The sequence below is a fragment of the Mauremys mutica genome, chromosome 5 (genome assembly GCF_020497125.1).
Source record: "Mauremys mutica isolate MM-2020 ecotype Southern chromosome 5, ASM2049712v1, whole genome shotgun sequence".
In the NCBI taxonomy this organism is placed as follows: domain Eukaryota; kingdom Metazoa; phylum Chordata; order Testudines; family Geoemydidae; genus Mauremys; species Mauremys mutica.
The window spans coordinates 45,372,668-45,396,474 of NC_059076.1; the positions used below are offsets into that span (position 1 = coordinate 45,372,668).

At 39.6% G+C, this 23,807-nt stretch overlaps 1 protein-coding gene and 1 long non-coding RNA gene across 7 annotated transcripts in view; one reads left to right on the forward strand and one right to left on the reverse strand.

Annotated features, from left to right (window-relative positions):
* Positions 1-23,807, forward strand: part of ADAD1 (adenosine deaminase domain containing 1) — a 165,492-nt gene that overhangs the window by 47,755 nt on the left and 93,930 nt on the right. For all 6 annotated transcript variants that reach the window (XR_006579672.1, XR_006579670.1, XR_006579669.1 and 3 more), the window contains exon 15: positions 1,986-2,061. The gene's annotated coding sequence lies outside the window, so the exon portion shown is untranslated. The remainder of the gene's footprint in view (positions 1-1,985; positions 2,062-23,807) is intronic.
* The window catches only part of LOC123370974, a 46,884-nt gene continuing 27,926 nt past the window's right edge, over positions 4,850-23,807 (reverse strand). The window contains exons 2-4 of the long non-coding RNA XR_006579675.1: positions 6,803-6,912; positions 6,666-6,710; positions 4,850-4,975 (exon numbers count right to left, since the gene is read on the reverse strand). This is a non-coding gene — a long non-coding RNA (uncharacterized LOC123370974). The remainder of the gene's footprint in view (positions 4,976-6,665; positions 6,711-6,802; positions 6,913-23,807) is intronic.

Here is a 23,807-nt window from a genome sequence, read left to right on the forward strand (position 1 = left end):
TCTTCAGTGGCAGGTTATTAGGAATGTAAAATAAATATGGACCGAAAAATATTGTTCTGCTACATGTTGCTTTTGCTCTGAAATTTGCACTGTAAAACCTCAGTGGATTGACAATCTTGCAGGTTAAAAGGACTAAATTACATTTGTTTCTTATTAGGAGTCATTTTTAATTACAGTGGATTGAGAAACATTTCAGCAATATCACTACTGTGAAGAATATTGACTCTTGAGCGCCAATACCTGGGATTCTCAAACACAGTAACAAGCTAATGTTAAGTGTACTGTAGCTGCATGGAAGAATGATGGTTACAATGCAAAACTAATGTTAAACAGAAACATTGTGTTAAATAGGTCAGACTTAAGATTTACAAGAAAGATAAGATAAAACTGAAACCAGGTATTTTACTGTAGATCTTGAATTGGTCTTGTATTTTTTTAATAAGTGGCATGAACTTTGATCCATTTATTTTATAGTGGCATGTTGCCACATACACTTCTGTAGATGTGCCATAGGCTACTAATGCACAGACATAAATGTTGCACCTCCCACTGATTTCTCAAGATGTTTTGCAAGCATTTTGTATACTTTTTAGGAAGATATGGCATGTATGACTGAAACTGGAATAGCAACTAAAATATGAACTAAAATCTAACACATCTAGCCTACGACAATGGACGACAGCACAAACAACTGCCTTCTCACTCCTGATGCTGCCCCAGCCAGCTAAAATTCAGTGTACTGCACTATAAAGATCAGTAACTTGGAATCTGGCAAATCACTATAGGGAATAATTTCTTGTGTTCACCGTCTTCTGAAAATATCCTGCCACAAGAGAGAACATGTTAAATACAGGAATAGTAGCCACATCCCCACTGCACTGGTCTCATGAGGCACTGCAGCCACTAAATTCTCATATACACAGATATGAAGCCACATCCTTCAATACCTCAGCTCTCCTCTAAAATGATTTTCTGTGCTGGCCTCATGTAGTCTGACAGAGCTCAGTTCCACAGTGCACACCGAATGTATCCATGACACACTTTAGGAAGCTAAGGGCTCTAACATTCCTAAAAATACAGAGCTCAGTCTCTTCAACAAACCTTCTCTTGATGCTGGAGTGTTTAGCAGTTACCAGCTAGACTCAGACCTCTTGTTCTGGGGACAGTGATTGAGAAGGCAATTGCTAATGTATTCCAGGTGTACTTAACATCTTGGACATTCTGGGTAGATCCCTGTCTGGGTTCTGGCAAACCTTTGGAATTGAGACTTCTATCTCACCCTCAACCACTGGAAAGCCAAAGTCTTGCTGTTGGTTAGGAATTGTGCAAAATGTAGTGTCTTGCTACTTTGTCATAACACATACGTTTATTGATGGAATAGTGCTGCAGTAGTGAATCAGGTAAAGGCCCTCAGCATTGCTTTGAACCATGCCTTATTCACCTTTTCATCTTAAGTTATGTGTGATATGTAAATATTGGGGGGTGGGTTCCATTTTCACCTGTATTTATAGCATGGCAGTCTTGCAGCAGTAATACATACCGTTATGAATGATCCACACTCTTATTTTTTTGTTAGAATAGCTACCCTTGGACCTGTATTTATCACACACTCTTACAATTCCTTTCTCCCTCCCCCATGTTTGTTTTATGTGTTTGTATTTTAAGAGGGAGTTATTTTATTATGTTTTATTTGCTGTACACTGTTTTGAACATTTTGACGGGGGTAGGGGACTCTATATAGAAATATTATTCCTCAGAAAACAGGAGTGATGTATGACAAAGGAAACTACTTTGTAGTAATTCTGTTTGTCACAACTGTTATCTCCTTCCTGCTTTCCCTTTCTCTTCTGAGTTCAGTTTTTAGTAATATTTTATCATCTTATTGCTGTTAGTTGTTTGGGAAGCATTAGATTGGTGAGAAAAAAGTGGAGGTGGTTTATACATGGTTTTGATGATTGACAGTCTTCTGGCCTCTTGAATCCTAGTGGGTGGAGACAGAAGACTCTCCCTCAGACAGCAAAGGAAGAGAAGATGACTAGAGCAAACAGAAATACCAATACTGTAAGTAATTTTACCAGTTTTGACAGACAGCTGCCATTATAGTTTATTTGCCACCTTTGAGAAAACTGCCGTTTTTTCCAATTACTTACTGCCTGTTCTGAAGTATGACTCTGAATACTCCATTCCCCACCCACTTAGTAAAACACATCAAAGAGACAATGATGGACTGATAACTGTACTAGTCTAGTTTGTTTTCATCAATTACAATTTGTGCCGTTGTCAAGACTGAGTGGTGGTTTTTGAATTGTAAAAGATACTCAGCTTAGTTGTTTCCTTCTGCATAAACCTTTTAAAATGTTACGTGATTGACTCTATCTTCATTCAGAGTAAGTGCATTTCAGAGATTGCACAAAAAGGCTTTGTGTACAAAATGTGAAGATTTGTCTAATATATATTAATTTGGATTTATTAATTGGCAGCACTATTTCGTTGATGGACGCAACTAGCTCTGAAAATGTCTAGGGCACTGGTTTCACACTTGGAGGATTATTTATTTCTGTTTTATTTGTTTATTTTGGACAACCTTTTCATGTCTCTCAAAGGCCTTATGTTTGAGATGTAAACATTAATTGCTGCAAAGTTCTTGCTACAAAGACATAACTGGGAGCCTGAGTAGAGGAAGAGCTTTAGCAGGGAAGAGCTTTAGCAAGAGTCTTGCTGGTTTTCTTCACTTGTTCTGTTACTTGTGTTATATATGCTACATATTGATTGGTATGCAAACATAAGCTGGTATTGTATTTTGTTTGATAGAATTTAAGTAGAGCCTTTAAAAAAACACAGCAGTCAAGTCTCAGCTTATCTCCAAATGTCTCTTGTTGATTCTGTTACAGAAACTCTTGTGTACAGGTAGATGCTGTTTTTAACTAGATTCCTCTATACAATGCAGTGTGCCACCAGTGAAATGAGCCTTGTGAACTAGATAAGCATCATATTAATGAAGAAACAAAATAGTAAACCTTATTTCACATATCACAAAATTTAATATATCTTTATTTACTACAATCTACATTCATAAAGTTTGAGCTATTTTTAACAGATATTTTAATAAATAGTTGTTTTGAAGTACAGCAATTTAATGAGAAATAATTAGCTTAAAACACGCAATAGTTGTGGAGCCCGTAGGGCTTACAAATATAATCAGATGTCATTTTACTGTAGAAAGGCTTGCTTAACACCTGTATTTAAAGAATATGATAGTGCCAGATGGACAAGAAGTTAATAAGCCACAGGGCAAAAATATAAATTATAATAATTAAATATATAAATAAATAATGTAGCAGTTACAGTAACAAATGTTATCCATTATTTTGACTGAAGTAGCTAGTGACTTTTCACTGTAACCATACTAGAGTACATAGACTGCAGAAGTTTCCGCAGTCCTTCAAGAAACTTTTGAGTGTTCTTCTGTTGGGAGCCTTCATATTTCGGTGTTGTGTTTTTCTGCAATGAAAATATTTATATAGTTAATAATTGATTAATGATAGCTCTGTCATTGACTAGAGTCCATGGTAATGCATGAACCTGTGCATGCTGAGTTTCCTTCCAAAATGAGGCACAGAATGTTTTTCAGGTTTTTACTTTTTTGCTAAAGTTAGGTATTCGTATAGTAAAGGAAGCCACAGATAGTGGGATACTCTGCGGCACTGAAATATATCATAACCTTAATTTATTAACTTTCAGTAATAAGAGAGTTGGTTAATAATCCAGCTGAGGCAGATTTCATTTTTAACCAAAGCCTGAGCGATATTTCTAAAATATCATGTGGCCCCTCTTAGCCATGTTTTCTGTGTTATTTTTTAATCATAGTGGGATTTGGCACTTTGTAGCTTTACCAAGTCCTGCTGCATAGTGTCACTTATGTTCAGCATTAGAGACTGCAGAGTCATGTACTTGTGGTCCAGTCCTGGAAAGCGTTGCTCATGTGAGGCTTCTTTACTCTGACATAAGCAAAGATTTGCAAGACTGGGCATATTGACTTTAGTCATAGTTAGGTTAATAAATTTAATTAGGAACCCATATTACAGAAAATTTTGATTGTAAGCATTATATAACTAAAAAAGCACAAACTATACCTTGTCCTAGTGGATTATCATGCAAATAGACATTGCTACATATTTAAAACATTAGACATTTTGCTAGCTATTACAGTGCCAGAAGATCTCAAGAAAAACTAGTACACATCTGAAAAACAATAAAATGTATTGGTCTCAAGATTGGTATTCAAGATTTACTTAAATGGTTTCATTTTCAGTGAAAAAACTCTACTTTGCCACTGTATATAATCAAATGTGAAGTTCCCATCACCAAGATTTCTTCTTTATTCTAGTTAAAGGACAGAAAAAAGAGAGGGAAAATACCCATTGCAATCTATGGGGAATTTTTTTCCTATATTGAGCCTTAGAACTCTGATTTTAAAAAAAATCAGATTTGGGTTACCATTAAGCTACACATTTCTTTTTAAAAGCACCCAACCTAAGTTAAAAAGAAAAACTTTTGTAAAAGGCTCTTTAACTTGAATTTTCTTCTTTGCAGTGCAACAACAGAACCATATTCTTGGTTTTCTATTGACAGAAAATGTCCATAGGAGCTCAGATCCTGTAGTGATGGGAGTAGTATAGAGTCTAGATATATTAGATGGAAAAAGACTTTGAGACAGATTATGGGAGTGTCAAATGAGCAAATAATGCAGTGTTGGGCCCACTGCGAGCAGATAATTTTTTCTCTTTCTAGTTGATATTCTATCAACTTCTAAATTTGTGTATCAAATTGAGTAAAAATGAATCCTTACCACAGAAGCACCAAGATATTTCATGATACGATCAATATTATTAACCGTATCATTGTTTTGGCTTTCCTCTTTTAAAGTGTTCATTTCAGCCATATAAACGCTCAAGGCCTCCATTCTGCGCTCCTCCTAAAATAAGAAGGAAAATCATTGCTAAGTATGATTGGCATTTACTGGGGCCAGCAAATAATGTATTATTTGAATATACCTTGATTTATTTTACCCGAGTTTGAGACTTTTATACAGTATATCATTCATCTGTGCTCTTTAAAGTCAGACTATAAGAAATGAAAAATGGGCCCAACTCTAGTATTTTCTTGTAGGCTTGTGCTGCTCCATTTGGAAGTCTGGTCAACCATTGCAGGATTCCTTGAGCATAGGAAAACCCTCAGGTGGCACAGAGCTGCTCTTGCAGCTCCTACACTAATACTTGGTCCTAGCTTCTATTGTAGGAAGTATCACCTGGAAAATGGTATGTAGCCTTAGCCCCTGTACCTAAGGTTGATTCCCAGCTGCTGGAATGGCTCCTTTGGGCCATTTCCAGTTGGTGTAAATTAAAGCAGGCTGGCTGATCTATTTCATTCCTGGGACTGACCTGGCCTCTAGATTCAGGGGGAGTCATCTTTACACGCAACCATCACAAGCTGGGCCAAACACAATTTGAGCATATCACATGATCTGCCCCAATAAATAGACTTTTAAAAATCTAAACCAGAAATTCTTAGTGTTTGATCCAGTGAGCACATGACTAAAATTGGTCTAGTGAGGAAGTCATTGCAGGTTGAGGCTTTAAACCTTTACTTAAGCAAATATCCCATTACTTTCGATGGGAGTTCTGTAATTAGGGATTTACATCATAATATAAATCAATTAATTGTCTGACATCTTCTAACACTAATATACTTTCTCAGCAGATTATCTAGGTAGGTAAGTATTACCCCTATTTACATAAAGGAAAAGCTAACACTAAAGTGGCTAAGTGACTTGATAACAGAGAGTCTGTGGAGAGCTGGAATACTACAATGCAATTCTGTGCTATGTACACTAGATCACATTGAAGACAAGCAATCTCAGTGACTTAATGAGGATTCAGAGCAGAAAGTTCTTGTGCAATTGGATATTTGATAAAATACATACATATTAATCTATTGTATAACGAGTATAAATAAGTATTCAGAGCTAAAGGTACCCGAGCATGGCCTGATGAAGTTTCACTCCTGGAAAGAGCATATGTAGAATTTTAAAACCAGAAAGCATGATCACTTTAATCTGTGATGTTACATGAGATTTGTAACAGGAACTGCTAGTGTATGCACATACAGTTGGGATAAAATTAGACTCTACTTTGTGCCAACTTCTGCCTATATTCTTAAAATGAAACTGGCACTTTTAAAATATCACGTCACACTAAAGTCTATTCTTCCTGTTTGTGCTTCTGATTTAAGAGTTAATATCACCTGCTGCATATTAACCTGTGGCCCAGTAAATCACAAAATAAATTATTTTCTTGTAAGAATTAATTCAACTGCAGTGCATTAAATAGAGCAAACTAATCTTGCTCTGTTATGCTGTTACACAGAGCAATAAGATAGCATTGTTATATCAGCTTTTTCTGCTGTCAGACAGCATAAAGCAAAAACACACAGTAGAATCCCAAAGACTGGGGCTCGTACAGTGAACTCATGCTCCAAGTGTTTATTTTTTCTTATCTCTGCCTTTTCAGAAGAGGTAAAATGTTGTTGATGTGAATTAATAGCAAACATTAAAAGTAGCAACACTTGGAAAGGCTCTTTAAAAGATGATAAAAGTTTATACTCACATTTGAAAAGTCCTCTGGTGTGTAAAAGCCATCATATTCAATATCCTATGAGAAAAATAGGAGTTAATTTTTTCTGCAAAAATTAAAATAAAAAAATTACAGTACATATTATTTAAAAAGGAAAACAATCCACTTACTTTGGTCAGTTTTTCTAGATTGATTACATCATCAATTGCATATTTTAGATAGTCTTCGTTTAGTGAGGTGAATGGTGTACCATCTGGTGAGGTGAATGGTTTACCATTTGCTGCAATTACAAGCATTAGTGGAATATAGCAGGTGACCAATACTTTGCACATTGTAACAGGGTTCTAATTTACTGTGTGTCGGTATCCAAATTGTGATTAATAGAGCTGATAAATTGTCCTTTAGCTGCTTGGTATATATATACTCTTAATTCTGGAAAAAAATTTATGGGGGCGTCCCGTTACAGTGTTGGCTTATTACACACTTTTTCATATGTTCTACCTGTGTGGCAAGAATCATTACTTTTGTTTTTCCTCCTCTGATGACACTTTGGAATTTCTTTAAAGCCTCATAAGCAGTGAAGGGATGTAGGTAAAATCCCTCTTGGTGTAATAGAAGCCCACACTCGTGGCAGTACCTCTTCACGATATGTATATGAAACACTTTTTCCCCTTCACTCACTCTCACTCGCATCTCTCTCTCTCTCTCTCTCTCTGTTTCTCCATATAGACTATACCAAGCTACAAGCACGTGAAATGTTGATCTCAATCTGTATCATTAACCATAGCGTGTATGGCAGTGGTTCTCAAACTATTGTACTGGTGACCCCTTTCACATAGCAAGCCTCTGAGTGTGACTTCCCTTATCAATTAAAAACATTTGTTTATATATTTAACATCATTATAAATGCTGGAGGCAAAGTGGGGTTTGGGGTGGATGCTGACAGCTCGTGACCCCCCCCACACACACACACACACAAAACCTCACGACCCCCTGAGGGGACCCAATCCCCAGTTTGAGAACCCTGGTGTATGGTTTTTGTAAATTTACATGTCATTCATTTATACATACCATCAGATTTAATGTGGCACAGTGAAGAGAAGTGAAATTTACAGATAAAAGGAGAGAAGTAATTTTATTTTGTTTTTAGAATTGTTGATTAAACAACAGGAAGAAAGTTGGCTTCCTGTCTGATGGTGGTTTCACCTGTCATCTTTTGCAAAAGACAGCTAATGCATGTTCAGTGATAGATGCAGAGATGAATCTTTACACAGTCAACTTGGAAACTGTTGTGAAACTAACCCCCTCACCACCTCACTATCAAGGATCCCTGGTTTTGGGATGGTTATTTAAAATTTCTTTTTTATTGATGTATGACTTACTGATATTTCTCTTCCACCATCTGCACCTTCCCTCTCTTTTTCAGCATGTGATAAAAAGCTAGGTTTTTTGTTTTTTTTACAGCATGTCATTTTGCTTTTTGGATATTTACATGTGTTTCTCTGTCATGCTGTTTTTTTTAGTCTATTGTTCCTCACTGAACCTCCTACCTTGCTTCGTGTATTGCATATTGAAATTGAGAGGGAACTGTTTTACAGTGAATTTGACACTGGGCTCTCATGTTTCAGTATCATAAATTGTCACTTTTTCCCCCCCCTCAAAATGCCTACTGCTGGCTCAGGAGTGCTAATTGCAGATTTAACATTCAGTTCTGTCCACCTTGAGCTTAGTCCTGAGCCACATATTCCCTCTGTTGCACAGAAGCCCCAAACACATTGGAATGGATGCAGTTCTTGTGTATAGAGGAGCAGACCCTGGACAGGCCATGCAGAGGGACTCTACCCCTTAAATTCTCTAGAGCTTTGCATCTGACACTTAAAATCTTTCTTGGCCTTTCTTAAGGCTTGCCTGAGAGCAGGACTCCCATGCAGTTAAGATAAAGATGTCTAACAAAGAATGGAATTTTACTGTGCAGTAACCCTTTTAATGTATTTTGAAAGATGTTTTAAGATATATCTATATATAGATATAATATATAATATAGTGTACTAACTGCAAGCTGTATAATGCATGAAATTATAAAAAAGGGCATAAACACTGACTAACCGCCAGGTGTTGAAGCCATTGAAAAGTTGAGTTGATAGGGAACCTTGGAAATAGCCTCAGATAAGAAATATGTACCAAAAAGAGGAAATAGGTAAGGATCACACTGATACACAATAAGGATAACAAGGGTGTAATTGCCCGTAAATCATAGGGGAAGTAAGATCCATCTACCGACTGGACACAGATTGTGAGATAACTACAAGGAAGGTTTCCCACAGCTGTTGGTAACTGTATGCCTGTGTTTGTATGGTCTTCAGATTTATTAATCAGTTAGATAAGTCAACTTTGATTACTGAAGTTTGTTGTTATTAAACTAATCCAAACTCAAGAGAACCTCTCTCAGTAAACACATAATCACAGAACATTTGTATCAGTTATTGGTTATCAATACATTTATCAGTAAATTATTAAGTATTGATAATCCACAGTAGCATGGAGAAGTGATCTAGGTATGTGATCCATGCTTTCACCATCTCCAGACTGGGCTGTTGTAATAGTCTGGCGTTGGACACAACCAGTACTGAAAGGTTGAAACTGGTGCAGTATGTAGCAGCTTGCCTCACTAGCAGCTCAGATTAATGCACACGCATCACACGTGTATTTCACAAACTCCAATTGCTTTATATTCACTTCAGAATAGTGTTCAGTCTTGGTTCTGATCTACCAGGCACTTGATGCATTGGGTTGCAGCCACTGCAGAGGCTGCCCTCTCCTCCGTGATCCTGCAAGACAGCTGAGCTCAAAAGGAGCAATGCAGGTGGATAAACTCAGAAGAGATCTTGTGGACATAGCATGCTCATAAGTGTAAATCCAGCTGTGGAACTTCTTGCCCACAGAAATCAGGCTGAGCCTATGCTCTGTGATGTTGAAACCAAAGTGTAAAACCTTAGATTGATAGGAGGCGTGCATAAGTTCCAGCTGCTACTACAGCTCATAAGATGCACTAGTGTTATGGCTGTCTGGCTGCTTCAAGTGTCCCCCATGAAAATATTTGGAAACGCTGGTTTCTGAATTTGAGATTTTTCTTGTGTAGTTTTACCATAAATGAGGTTGCCTCATAAGCACGTGTTTGCTTTGGCTTACTCACTAATAAGAGTGTGTTATTGCGGCTCATACTTTTTCATTGGATTAACATTGATTTATCACAATGTCCTATATATTTTCAAAGATAGAAAATATGGAGAAGAGACAGCAGAATCTTTGAGAAGTAGCCAGTGTGAACGCACATAGGATGCTAAGATGATTCATGTTCAAAATCGCATGGAAGATAAATGTTAATGTTAATATATAATTCGTTCAACATGGTCTACATCTCTCCCTCTGGCAGTCTTACTGTAAATACAAAAACTGTAAATAATCCAGATCCCCCAACTCACATCCTTTCATATTTTAATGCAATTTTCCTAAACTAATCAGTATCTGTTATTACAGTGACCTGCTTGGGGCTCTAGAGAGCAATAAATGAGGGGTTAATATACTGTTAAAGTTTGAAAACAAGCCTCAAGAGGAACTGCTTGAGCTAATATGATGTTTGTGTTAATTTGAAGTGTATCAGTGGTTCTTTGACTCAGCTGTAGCAACAATGACTGCTCTGGTCACTCAGAGACAGAATACTGGACTAGATGGGATAATGGTCCTGAGCTAATATGGCAATCCCTATGTTCTGAAGTCATGGTGCAGAACAATGCTGTCAGGGCCAGAGTTTCAGAAGTGCTGTGCACCCACAATCAGCACTAGATTTTCAGAAGAGCTTAATTCCCATTTAGGCACCTCAGGGAGTACTACTCAAAATAGTTCTGCACTTGAGATGCCAAGCTCTTTGGAAAATCTGACTGTAAGTTCCGAAAAAGATGATCTGCTGATATGCAGGTTTTGTGTTTCAGAGGAAAAATGGATCTTGTTTTGGCATATTGCTGAAAAAAAAAGGGGGGGGGAAGCTAACATCATGCTGGGATGTATTAGCAGGAGTGTTGTAAGCAAGACATAAGAATTAATTCTTCCATTCTCCTCAGCACTGTTAAAGCCTCAACAGTATTGTGTCCAGTTCTGGGCACCACACTTTGGGAAAGATGTGGAGACATTGGAGAAAGTCAAGAGCAATAAAAAATGTTAAAGGTCTAGAAAACATGACCTGTGAGGAAAGATTGAAAGAATTGGATTTGTTTAGTCTGGAGAAAACATGACCGGAGTTGGGGGGGACTAATAATAAATCTTCAAGTACGTATAAGGTTGTTACAGAGAGGAGGGTGATAAATTGTTCTCCTTAACCACTGAGGGCAGGACAAGAAGTCGTGGGCTTAAATTGCACCAAGGAAGATTTAGGTTAAACATTAGGAAAAACTTCCTACCATACGGGTAGTTAAACACTGGAACAAATTATGTAGAGAGGTTGTGGAATTTCCATCATTGGAGATTTTTAAGAATAGGTTAGACAACCACCTGTCAGGGATGGTCTTAGTCCTGCCTCAGTGCAGGGGACTGAACTAGATGACCTATTCAGGTCTCGTCCATTCCTACATTTCTATGATTCTATGTCTTAGGTACTTAAGTACTTTCCTTATACCTATATACTTTCCTAGATATATTGTATCAGAAGGGTTGACTTAGAGGGCTAAGTATCAGGTTTGGAATATTGAGCTTTCTAGAACCACTGCTTCAAATCCATGCAGGATCAATTCAGACCTTCCTACTTCCCTTGTACCTCACCTTTATCTGTACTCTTCATTTTGCTACCTAAGCACCATCCAACGTAGATAAAGTGAGTCCCACACAGTTTTTATGCTATGAACAGAAGAACCTCAAAGTTATGAACGCCTCAGGGATGGAAGTTTGTAATTCTGAAATGTTCCTAACTCTGAATAAAACGTTATGGTGATTCTTTCAAAAGTTTATTGACATTGACTTAATACGACTTTGAAACTTTACTATGCATCAGAAAAATGCTGCTTTCCCTTTGTTCTTTAGTAGCTTAAATTTAACACAGTACTGTATTTCCTTTTTTTCCCCCTCTGTTGCTGCCTGATTGTGTACTTCTGATTACAAATGAGGTGTGTGTTAACCGATCAGTTCATAACTCTGGTGTTTGTAACTCTGAGGTTCTACTGTAACTCTTTCAAATCAGACCTTCAATATCGAATCTTGTCTGCTCTAAATGAACATCACAAACCCTGTGGAACTTTTTGTAAGAGTAGGCATTTGTCCTGATATCCATGCCTAAATGTTCTCATGGACTTGTATGGTATTGTCCTTGTTGTGGGCTATTAATTGCTGTAGGGAGGAATCTTGAGACAAGGACCTACTTTCAAAAATATTTAGTCATGAGTCCTATAAGTACCACTTTGTACACTGTCCACTCTTACAAGCTGGAGTGGGTCAGTACTTGGATGGGAGACCTCCAGGGAACATCAGTAGTCAGCAGTAGAGAGAGGCTACATTACAATGGCAAAATTTGCAACTATTTAATTGTAGCAGTAGTGGAAATTGTAGTGTACACAGGACAGATATGATATAACAACCTGGTGTTTAAAAATACCAGTCTCCAGCTTCTGCCATTGCAACCAACAGTAGAGCTGCCCAGTGGTGATTTACAACTCTGATTTATTTATTTTTTTAGTGTAAGAAAACCTGAAGTATTTCTGTAGGTGCTGTTCTTCTCTTTGAGTCAGTTTTTCACCATAGTGTTAGGGGCCACTGTGCTGCTAGAAATGACATCTTTCAAGAGAGACCTGAAGCAGAGTTGATGCTTAGTTTAATCATTAAATGCTATATAATGTGTGGTGGTGCTTTGTTTGTTTGTTTTTTTGCAAGAGTAGGAATGTTAATTTTGGTGCTCTGCTCAAATTACAATTTGAGTAATTATGTTCTATCTATCTAAATTCCTTTTGTAGCTTATATTGGAAAGAGGTTTTTCACTTCCTTTCCTGGGTAAAAATAGTTCCTTTCACTTCATTCCAGGTAGCTGCATTTTAACAGAGGGTGAAACAACTCCTGAATATAGTGACTCTAAAGGGCCTTTGCATTGGACAAGATAAAAATAGCATTGCCAATCCCAGGCCCCAAATTAATGAGATTATTGTAAATAATAATAATAATAATAATACAACTTTAGTTTATTTACTTTCTGATTTTTTTAAATGTTTATGGTACACTCAGGTTTCATTTTCAAGCTTTTTCTCAACAGTTCAGAGGCTAGAAACCTTTTTTTAAACAAAAACTGAAATTCTCATATAATCACATGATTCCAGGAGCTGGGGCTTTAAGAAAAAAACAGTGGCAACACTAAAAGTCACCATGTAACTGAGAGTCCTTTGAGCTTCAGGGAGAACAGCAAGGCCTATCTCTTTTCCCTTAAAAAGAACAGAAGTACTTGTGGCACCTTAGAGACTAACAAATGTATTTGAGCATAAGCTTTCGTGGGCTACAGCCCACTCCATCGGACGCATAGAATGGAACATATAGTGAGGAGATATATATACATACAGAGAACATGAAAAGGTGGGAGTTGCCCAACCAACTCAAAGAGGCTAATTAATTAAGATGAACTGTCAGCAGGAGAAAAAAAAACTTTTGTAGTGATAATCAAGATAGCCCATTTAAAACAGTTTGACAAGATACTTAATATGGGGGAAATAGATTCAATGTGTGTAATGGCTCAGCCATTCCCAGTCTCTGTTTAAGCCTAAGTTGATAGTATATAGTTTGCATATCAATTCAAGTTCATTAGTTTCTCGTTGGAGTCTGTTTTTGAAGCTTTTCTGTTGCAAAATTGCCACCTTTAAATCTGTTACTGAATGACCAGAGAGGTTGAAGTTTTCTCCTACTGGTTTTTGAATGTTATGATTCCTGATGTCAGATTTGTGTCCATTTATTCTTTTGCATAGAGACTGTCCGGTTTGGCCAATGTACATGGCAGAGGGGCATTGCTGACACATGATGGCATATATCACATGGCAAACTGTCTTAATTGGGCTATCTTGATTATCACTACAGAAGTTTTTTTTCCTCCTGCTGACAGTTCATCTTAATTAATTAGCCTCTTAGAGTTGGTTGGGCAACTCCCACCTTTTCATGTTCTCTGTATGTATATATATCTCCTCACTATATGTTCCATTCTATGCGTCCGATGAAGTGGGCTGTAGCCCACGAAAGCTTATGCTGAAATAAATTTGTTAGGCTCTAAGGTGCTACAAGTACTCCTCGTTCTTTTTGTGGATACAGACTAACACGGCTCCTACTCTGAAACCTCTTTTCCCTTGTCTTTGGGAAGAGGTGAATTAAAGAAGGTGTGAGTGGGCTAAAGGGAGTGGATCCTGCTAGCTGGAAGGGCTGAGGAGAGTTTGTATTCTGCTATTGGGTTATTTGTCTGAGTTGTTCATAATTTGTAATGTGCGTTTGCCTAGTGTAAAAGAGACTTTTTTAGAAATCCAGATAAAATGTAATGGGCCAAACCTACATCCCCACTGCCAATCTGCACATCTTCAAACACTATAAAACTTCCTACCTAGATCAGAACCTTGCAATATGTACTCAACTCTTAATTATTGTTATCTTACTCTCTTATGCAACTTGCTGAACTGAAAGTTTGCTTCTTATTTTTTTCCATATGAAGCTGATGACTGGTGAGTTTGAAGAAAAGTTTTACTTTCAGTGATGTTTTAGGGAGCTCATCTATCAAGCTGCTCACCTCTTCTTCCCATCACAAGAACAAAGCAGTATTCAAGAGTGTCACTGCTTGTTTTGTATATTATATTCATTCTGCGGGAGTTTTTTCAAACTCCTACTATAGTATTTCATTTAACAAGATTACTGTCAACAGAGTCATAAGAACCACAACGAGTTCATCTGCCTGACGAATATGATAAGCATCAGCCTGTGATCATAATCTGTTGCTTTTAACTCTTGCTAGTTCTGTCCTAGGTTCACTCTTTTTTAAGATGCTAAAGAACCACCTCCTTTTTTATAGTAGAATAAGATTCATACTATGTTTTCAGAGCACAAATAACGGTGGTAGTATTATTTGAAAGTATACTTTTAATGGCCCCTGTCCGCCATTCACATTCTACATGAGGGACCCTTGCAGTACCCTTCAGTGGAGTACAGTGCAGGCATAAAGGTCCACCCATGTAGATCTAAATGCAGCACCGAGGCCAATATTTGTAATTAACTTGAAATAGATAATGTATCAAAGCAAAAGGCAGTTGATTGTTTTTTGTTTTTATTTTTTTCATTAATTACTAGCAAAGGCTATTGATACCGCCAGTATACTGAAAATTATTTAGAAGGAAAAAGGGTGGAAGCATGGATGAAAGTTGAAGTTTGTTAGTATTAAACTAACAAACCAGGGCACCATATTTATTTAGTTTTGATTTATACTATTTATACTCAGTGAAATTAAATACCTAACTCTAGGCTCTCCCAACATTATTTTTTAAAATATACAGTCATAAACAAATTATTAACTTACTAAATCTTGTACACCTCCTTCAGACAACAGTAGTTTGTCAACAAAAAAATTGGTCAGAAATTTGTATTTTCATATTGCGCACCCTTTTGCCAGAGGCTGCCGTGATCAAACATTTTTCAACTAAAATATAATGGACAACATGATTTGGCTGATGTTAACAGGGAAATGGAATGACTTGGGATGTTTTAGGGGAGAATCCTTAACACATGTAACATGCTTGTAGTATTTTTCTGAAACACCCCACCCTGTTCTATTGATTCTTCTGGGGAAAGTGTTAGGTGCACTTTGCCAAGTCACCAATGCAGCTGGCCTTGCTTTCGCTACTGGGATATAAGGAGAATAGCTGTTTAGAGTGTTCGAGTTTTGGGGACAGATGAGTCTGGGGGGGAGGCTTAGGCCGGGATAAAGTAGGAACATAGAAATTTCCAAACTGGATCAGACCATCAAGTTCAATAGTGTGTCACTTACCAAGGTGAGTACTAGCTACTTCAGGGGAACATGCAAAACATCCCAAATGAGTAATTGTTAGAGCTAGTCAAGAAATGAATTATTTCCCCATGAAAAATGTCAGGGATTTTGTCCAAAAATCAAATGTTCAGCTTTCATTTTTTTGATGAAAACTTGAAAATGTTTGACAAAATGGAAATCTTTTCATGAAAATGTGTTGAGTTGAAAAGTCAAAAAGACCAAAGCATCTTTTTATATGCACTTCATTGGTCTGATCTGTAAAATCTTTTGCTCTTTGACACGTAATTTGATGCTTGGCCCAATACTAGCTGGACTTCCCTCTTTGCCGGTGGAAATGTAACACCAACAGACTTTGGTCGTTGATGGGCGGGATCGAACCTGGGACCTCTGGAGTTTAGTGCATGAGCCTCTACTACATGAGCTAAAAGCCATATGGCTGTTAGCTAAGGCTATAGAGAAGTCTCATTAATCTCCTAAGTGGTCTCGGTGCCATTAGGTGGGATAGAACACCCAGGAGGTGTGGGGGTTACATACTTCCCCTAGCTGAGGAAGTGCATCCCGAGCTTCAGAAACTTCCCAGTTGAAATCCCGGATGAGCCCCCACTTGTAACACCAACAGACCCCGGTTGTTGGCATGGGGTCGAGCCTGGGACCTCACGAGCTTAGTGCATAAGCCTCTACTGCATGAGTTAAAAGCCATATGGCTCTTAGAGTTAATAAGTCTATTCTACAGCCTTAGCTAAGTGGTCTTGGTGCTGCTAGATGGGACAGAACACCACACCTATGAGGTGTGTGGGTTACACAAACAATTGCCAGTTCAGGATATGTCTTTTAGATGTTTAAGTACTTGATGAGCCCTTGAGTAGGGGAAGCAGAAGTGGATGGGAACCTGGGAGGCAGTGACCATGAGATGGTTGAGTTCAGGATCCTGACAGAAGAAAGAAAGGAAAGCAGTGGAATATGGACCGTGGACTTCAGAAAAGCAGACTTTGACTCCTTCAGGGAACTGATGGGCAGGATCCCCTGAGAGAATAACATGAGGGGGAAAGGAGTCCAGGACAGCTGGCTGTATTTTAAAGAATCCTTATTGAGGTTGCAGGAACAAACCATCCCGATATGTAGAAAGAATAGTAAATATGGCAGGCAACCAGCTTGGCTTAACAGTGAAATCCTTGCTGATCTTAAACACAAAAAAGAAGCTTACAAGAAGTGGAAGTTTGGACAAATGACCAGGGAGGAGTATAAAAATATTGCTCAGGCATGCAGGAGTGAAATCAGGAAGGCCAAATCACACTTGGCGTTGCAGCTAGCAAGAGATGTGAAGAGTAACAAGAAGGATTTCTTCAGGTATGTTAGCAACAAGAAGAAAGTCAAGGAAAATATGGGCCTCTTACTGAATGAGGGAGGCAACCTAGTGACAGAGGATGTGGCAAAAGCTAATGTACTCAATGCTTTTTTTTTTTTTTTGCCTCTGTCTTCACGAACAAGGTCAGCTCCTAGACTGCTGCACTGGGCAGCACAGCATGGGGAGAGATGGGCTCCACCTAACCCAAAGTGGAACCAGACTTCTGGCACTAAACATTAAAAAGGTTGTAGAGCAGTTTTTAAACTAGGAGAAGGGGGAAAGCCGACTGCTGCAGAGGAGTATGTGGATCGGACAGAGACTTCTCTTAGGGGAGAGTTTAATAATAGAGAATCTCCAGGTTATAGTCAGGAGCAGAGGATGGAAGAGGATAATGTAAGGGCCAGATCAGATGATAAACATTCACATAAAAAAGATTCTGACACATCAGAAAAGGACAGATAAATAAACAGTGACAAGTTTTTAAAGTGCTCATACACAAATGCTAGAAGTCTAAATAATAAGATGGGTGAACTAGAGTGCTTTGTGATAAAGGAGGGTATTGATATAATAGGCATCACAGAAACCTTGTGGACTCAGAGCAATCAGTGGGACACAATCATTCCGGGGTACAAAATATATCGGAAGGACAGAACAGGTCGTGCGGGGGCAGGGTGGGAGTGGCAGTATGTGAAAGAAAATGTAGAATCAAATGAAGTAAAAATCTTAAGTGAATCCACATGTGCCGTAGAATATGGAAAGAAATTTCATGCTCTAATAAGAATATAACATTAGGGATCTATTATCGACCACCTGACCAGGACAGTGATAGTGATGATGAAATGCTAAGGGAAATTTAAAGAGGCTATCAAAATTAAGAACTCAATAATAGTGGGGGATTTCAATTATCCCCATATTGACTGAGAACATTTCACTTCAGGATGAAATGCAGAGATGAAATTTATCGATACTTTAAATGATTGCTTCTTGGAGCAGCTGGTACGGGAACCCACAAGAGGAGAGGCAACTCTAGATTTAATTCTGAGTGGCGCGCAGGAGCTGGTCCAAGAGGTAACTATAACAGGGCCACTTAGAAATAGTGACCATAATACAATAGCATTCAACATCCCTGTGGTGGGAAGAACATCTCAACAGCCCAACACTGTGGCATTTAATTTCAAAAGGGGGAACTATGCAAAAATGAGGGGGTTAGTTAAACAGAAGTTAAAAAGTACAGTGACTAAAGTGAAATCCCTGCAAGCTGCGTGGGCATTTTTTAAAGACACCATAATAGAGGCCCAACTTCAATGTATACCCTAAATTAAGAAACACAGTAAAAGAACTAAAAAAGAGCCACCGTGGCTTAACCATGTAAAAGAAGCAGTGAGAGATGAAGACTTCCTTTAAAAAGTGGAAGTCAAATCCTAGTGAGGCAAATAGACAGGAGCATAAACACTGCCAAGTTAAGTGCAAGAATGTAATAAGAAAAGCCAAAGAGGAGTTTGAAGAACAGCTAGCCAAAAACTCCAAAGTAATAACAAAATGTTTTTTAAATACATCAGAAGCAGGAAGCCTGCTAAAAAACCAGTGGGGCCCCTTGATGATCGAGATACAAAAGGAGCGCTTAAAGACAATAAAGTCATTGCGGAGAAGCTAAATGGATTCTTTGCTTCAGTCTTCACGGCTGAGGATGTTAGGGAGATTCCCAAACCTGAGCTGGCTTTTGTAGGTGACAAATCTGAGGAACTGTCACAGATTGAAGTGTCACTAGAGGAGGTGTTGGAATTAATTGATAAACTTAACATTAACAAGTCACCAGGACCAGATGGCATCCACCCAAGAGTTCTGAAAGAACTCAAATGTGAAGTTGTGGAACTATTAACTAAGGTTTGTAACCTATCCTTTAAATTGGGTTCTGTACCCAATGACTGGAAGTTAGCTAATGTAACGCCAATATTTAAAAAGGGCTCTAGAGGTCATCCCAGCAATTACAGACCCGTAAGTCTACCATCGGTACCAGGCAAATTAGTCGAAACAATAGTTAAGAATAAAATTGTCAGACACACAGAAAAGCATAAACTGTTGAGCAATAGTCAACATGGTTTCTGTAAAGGGAAATCGTGTCTTACTAATCTATTAGAGTTCTTTGAAGGGGTCAACAAACATGTGGACAAGGGGGAATGCAGTGGACATAGTGTACTTAGATTTCCAGAAAGCCTTTGACAAGGTCCCTCACCAAAGGCTGTTATGTAAATTAAGCTGTCATGGGATAAAAGGGAAGGTCCTTTCATGGATTGAGAACTGGTTAAAAGATAGGGAACAAAGGGTAGGAATTAATGGTAAATTCTCAGAATGGAGAGGGGTAACTAGTGGTGTTCCCCAAGGATCCGTCCTAGGACCAATCCTATTCAACTTATTCATAAATGATCTGGAGAAAGGGGTAAACAGTGAGGTGGCAAAGTTTGCAGATGATACTAAACTGTTCAAGATAGTTAAGACCAAAGCAGACTGTGAAGAACTTCAAAAAATCTCACAAAACTAAGTGACTGGGCAACAAAATGGCAAATGAAATTTAATGTGGATAAATGTAAAGTAATGCACATTGGAAAAAATAACCCCAACTATACATACAATATGATGGGGGCTAATTTAGCTACAACAAGTCAGGAAAAAGATCTTGGAGTCATCGTGGATAGTTCTCCGAAGATGTCCACGCAGTGTGCAGAGGTGGTCAAAAAAGCAAACAGGATGTTAGGAATCATTAAAAAGGGGATAGAGAATAAGACTGAAAATATATTATTGCCCTTATATAAATCGATGGTATGCCCACATCTTGAATACTGCGTAGAGATGTGGTCTCCTCATCTCAAAAAAGATATACTGGCACTAGAAAAGGTCAACTAAAATGATTAGGGGTTTGGAACGGGTCCCATATGAAGAGAGATTAAAGAGGCTAGGACTTTTCAGCTTGGAAAAGAGGAGACTAAAGGGGGATATGATAGAGGTATATAAAATCATGAGTGATGTGGAGAAAGTTATTTACTTATTCCCATAATACAAGAACTAGGGGTCACCAAATGAAATTAATAGGCAGCAAGTTTAAAACAAATACAAGGAAGTTCTTCTTCACGCAGAGCACAGTCAATTTGTGGAACTCCTTACCTGAGGAGATTGTGAAGGCTAGGACTATAACAGCGTTTAAAAGAGAACAGGATAAATTCATGGTGGTTAAGTCCATTAATGGCTATTAGCCAGGATGGGTAAGGAATGGTGTCCCTAGCCTCTGTTTGTCAGAGAATGGAGATGCCGTTCACTTGATCATTGCCTGTTAGGTCCACTCCGTCTGGGGCACCTGGCATTGGCCACTGTCGGTAGACAGGATACTGGGCTAGGTGGACCTTTGGTCTGACCCGGTACGGCCGTTCTTATGTTCTTATGAGAAGGTGGCCAGCCCTTTGTGGAGAAAGAAGTGGTTCAGGACTATTTAGAAAAGCTGGGAGAGCACAAGTCCACAGGGCCGAAATGCACTGCATCCAAGGGTGCTAAAGGAGTTGGCGGATGTGATTGCAGAGCCATTGGTCGTTATCTTTGAAAACTCAAGGCGATCCGGCGGGGTCCTGGATGACTGGAAAAAGGCTAATGTAGTGCCTATCTTTCTAAAAAGGGAAGGAGGAGGATCCGGGGAACTACAGGCCAGTCAGCCTCACCTCAGTCCCTGGAAAAATCTTGGAGCAGGTCCTCAAGGATCAATTCTGAAGTACTTAAAGGAGAGGAAAGTGATCAGGAACAGTCAGCATGGATCCACCTAGGGCAAGTCATGCCTGACTAACCTAATTGCCTTCTATGAGGAGATATGGGTCTGTGGATGAGGGGAAAGCAGTGGACGTGTTATTTTTTTAGCAAAGTTTTTGATACAGTCTCCCACAGTATTCTTGCCAGCAAGTTAAAATAGTATGGGCTGGGTGAATGGAGTATAAGGTGGATGGAAAGCTGGCTAGATTGTCGGGCTCAATGGATAGTGATCAATGGCTCCATGTCTAGTTGGCAACCAGTATCAAGCAGAGTGCCCGAAGGGTCGGTCCTGGGGCCAGTTTTGTTCAATATCTTCATTAATGATCTAGAGAATAGTGTGGACTGCACCCTCAGCAAGTTTGCAGATGACACTAAACTGGGAGGAGTGTAGATACGCTGAAGGGTAGGGATAGGATACAGAGGGACCTTGACAAATTAGAGGATTGGGCCAAAAGAAATCTGATGAGGTTCAACAAGGACAAATGCCGAGTCCTGCACTTAGGATGGAAGAATCCCATGCACTGCTACAGACTAGGCACCGAATGGCTGGGCAGCAATTCTGCAGAAAAGGACCTAGAGGTTACAGTGGATGAGAAGCTGAATATGAGTCAACAGTTTGCCCTTGTGGCCAAGAAGGCTAACAGCATTTTGGGCTGTATGAGTAGGGGCATTGCCAGCAGATCGAGGGACGTGATCATTCCCCTCTATTCAACATTGGTGGGGCCTCATCTGGAGTATTGTGTCCAGTTTTGGGCCCCACACTACAAGAAGGATGTGGAAAAATTGGAGAGAGTCCAGCGGAAGATAACAAAAATAATTACAGGGGCTGGAGCACATGACTTATGAGGAGAGGCTGAGGGAACTGGGATTGTTTAGTCTGCGGAAGAGAAGAATATGGGGGGGATTTGATAGCTGCTTTCAACTACCTGAAAGGGAGTTCCAAAGAGGATGGATCTAGACTGTTCTCAGTGATACCAGATGACAAAACAAGGAGTAATGGTCTCAAGTTTCAGTGGGGGAGGTTTAGGTTGGATATTAGGAAAAACTTTTTCACTAGGAGGGTGGTGAAGCACTGGAATGGGTTACCTAGGGAGGTGGTGGAATCTCCTTCCTTAGAGGTTTTTAAGGTCAGGCTTGACAAAGCCCTGGTTGGGATGATTTAGTTGGGGATTGGTCCTGCCTTGAGCAGGGGGTTGGACTAGGTGACCTCCTGAGATCCCTTCCAACCCTGATATTCTGTGATTCTATGATAAGTGTTTGTTTCAATAATTATCATCTGCAGAAAGTTGTTCTTCTGGCAGCAATGTCCAACTGTTGCCCAGGCCAAACAATCTGACACTGATATAATTACCAGATGTATTGTTTTCAGCAATTCCTCTTGACACACCACCATCATTTCTAAGGGTATGTGAAACTGACTTAGCCAACTTTGAATCTGCTCAAACTCAGTCCTACGTTTGAGATTTGCAGTGTTCTGTAAATCTGAATGAAAGATTAGCACAGTGGAACGAGATTAGTTGAGTCACAAAGAGGCTGCAGCAGCTCCTGGAGTGAGAGGGAGCTGCAGACAAAGAGATAGAGGTGGAGGGATGGCTTGCGACTGTGGGGAGAGGTATCTACCTGATGAGTTATTCCTCAGAACAGCCAGGAGCAGGCACCATACCTGCAGCAACTGCAGCACCCCATCAGACTTGCCTTCCCTGTAGGGTTCACTTGGGCTCTTACTCAGGTGTTGCCACAGATCAAATTCGTGCACACGCAAATCACTCATGAGTGTGCTGTTACTTTACACCCAACCTAGCTAGTCCATCTTGAGAGAGAGGCTAAAGTCGAATGCTGCTTACCCTCGATCTGAAACCCACCCACCTTACAGTGTGAATTATCACACTTGAGTGCTTGTTGTCCTCCTGTGCCTTCCCACAATCCACCACATGTGCCCAGAAGCATAGGCGTCAACTCCGTGGGTGCCCCGGGGGCTGTCCCACAGCAACCCCCCATCAATGCCTCTTCATCCTCCTTGCACCTCCTATCTGCCAGCAGACCTCACCAATCAGCGCTTCCCTCTCCCTCCCAGTGCCTGCTGCGGATCATCTGGTTCGCGGTGTCAGCAGGTGTTGGGGAGGGGGAGCGAGGGCACAGGGGGGGGCAGAGCAGGAAGAAGCAGGGTGGGGTGGGGCATTGGGGGAAGGAGTGGAGTGGGGGCAGGGCCTGGGCAGAGCCGAGAGGGAGTACCCCCCCGGCAGATTAGAAACTCGGCACCTATGCTCAGAAGGCCAGACAAGTTCTCCCATAATTCACTGGGGAAAATGTATAGAGCAGCTTAGTTTACTGCAGCACTACAATACATAGTGTATGACCCCAGAAGTCCTAGCACCCCATGTGAATGAGTGCAGCACCAGGGTGGACACATTCGAGTATGGCTTTGCAGTGTGGCCACTCTCACCTGAGCTATGCTAGCCCAGGTGCCGATAACCCAAATTAATTCTGCAGTGAAGACATATCCTTCTAGAATGGAGACTGGATGTGTACCCAAATATTGATTAATTTATACTCATCAGGATAGGAACAGAGAGAAAAAATGGGCAAATACAGGTCTGTCACATCTTATGCGCGTTTAACATGTGCGATTTCAGCTTTACGCGGTTGGCAGAAAAATAACAATTTTAATACTGTGCCTGTAGTGCGGGTGAGTCTGCCCGCCATTACACTCAATGTAATTTTGACTATACGCGATTTTCGCTTTACGTGCTGATTGTGGAACGTAATCCCAGTGTAAGATGCGACAGACCTGTACACATTTTAAACTGTGTTAACAAATACTTTAGTGCTTTCTGTCCCCCGCCAGCAATTTACAAACAATTTTACTGCTTCCTTTATCTAATACTGGAAGATATTAAAGTTGTTTTAAAGCAAGCAATTTTCTGCAACATCAGAAACTAATGAATCTAATCCTTGGTACAGACTCTGTAAGTGTAATTTAAAATGTAAGCAGCTGGAGGCAGAT